Source organism: Adiantum capillus-veneris, chromosome 17, assembly GCF_014529385.1.
Source record: "Adiantum capillus-veneris isolate H3 chromosome 17, ASM1452938v2, whole genome shotgun sequence".
NCBI classification, from domain to species: Eukaryota; Viridiplantae; Streptophyta; class Polypodiopsida; order Polypodiales; family Pteridaceae; genus Adiantum; species Adiantum capillus-veneris.
This window is the reverse complement of record NC_140947.1, coordinates 33,960,024-33,961,365: the sequence shown is the minus strand read 5'-3', so window position 1 is coordinate 33,961,365 and position 1,342 is coordinate 33,960,024. Positions and strand designations below refer to the sequence as shown.

At 38.4% G+C, this 1,342-nt stretch overlaps 1 pseudogene; it reads left to right on the top strand.

Moving 5' to 3' along the window:
• The first annotated feature begins 231 nt into the window (after positions 1-231).
• Positions 232-859, top strand: LOC147437037 (uncharacterized; annotated as a pseudogene).
• The last annotated feature ends 483 nt before the right edge of the window (positions 860-1,342 follow it).

The window sequence follows — 1,342 nt, the reverse complement described above, 5'->3', positions numbered from 1 at the left end:
ATACGCCTTGCAAATATGGACGCACAAAACCACACCAACCTCACCAAATCTCCCACTTTTCATGTGAATTGCATGCCAGGACATTCTCCACTGCGTGAAAACTCTCCTATTGGCAAAGATTTGCTACTCATGCCCCCCTCCCCCCCCAAAAGTAAGGATGCAATGGCGTTGCCAAAGTGAGCAAATGTTTTGAGCTTATGCTACGATATAGGTGGTGAACCCTGCGAAGCTATGGCAACGACGTCTTCTAGTAACAAGGAGCACGACTTTGAGCCTCTCAAACCCTCCACCCTACCATCACTTCCCTCCTTCAAATTTGATATGAACAACTCCTCCTCACATAACCTTCTGAGTTGTGCTAACTGAAGTTATGAATGTCAATATGGAAGCATGTTTGGAAGGAGTTTCAGTCTTATGGATGGAGCTGGAGTTTTTCTTACCTTATTGGATTTAACGATTATTGCCTCAGCTATTGACATAGTAGGCATTGTTCTTGTGGCAGTGATCATTCCCCTTGCTATACTCTTATTCTCTTGTAATAATTTCTCTACCATGACCTTGCAAAAGCAATGTGATTTTGGTTTTTACACCAACTTCCACTTGAATGTAGAGCTTAATAATGTTCAAGATCGGGTGGTTCCTTTGCTATGTAAATATCATATGCTTGATTATACTCATAGAGGGTAGTATTTAAAAGGCATAGAAATTCTAGTGTTCACTTCAAAGATATTTGAAGACCTTGAGGGTGTAGCATCACGGAAAAACCCTATTGAGTGTCTTTTACTACACTCAAAGACCCTCGGTGCTCCTGACTTCTGGAAATTGCCCGCACCTCATACTTCAGGCTATTGATGCCTAGAAAAAATGGACTCCCTAAGTGTTCATCCTAATCCTTTTCACTAACCAATATTTACAATGAACTAGTAAGGTGAAATTCTAGACACCTTGTCACCTTAGCTTGGGACTTTGGGAGCTTGACCTGTTTTCCATCTCACTCGCAATACTCTTGTAAAAGATAAAACTTTGAAGTGAATGATTATCTTGCTTATATATATATATATAGCTTTTTTATTCATCCTATTGGGATCAGACATCAAGTCTCTTTAGGTTCTTGAGTCTTACTATGCATTACTAACATAAACGCCATTCTCTTTATATATTATCTTTGGCAAACATTGTCCTTAGACCTACTAAGCAAGAGTAACATCTGGATATAACTACTTGGATATCTAAATTATATGTATTTCACACCAAATTTCATTAGCAACATAGAAGCCTTGAGTAAGACTTTAAATTAGACACTATTAATGTATTTACAAAAAACGTGTACAATGTGTGATAT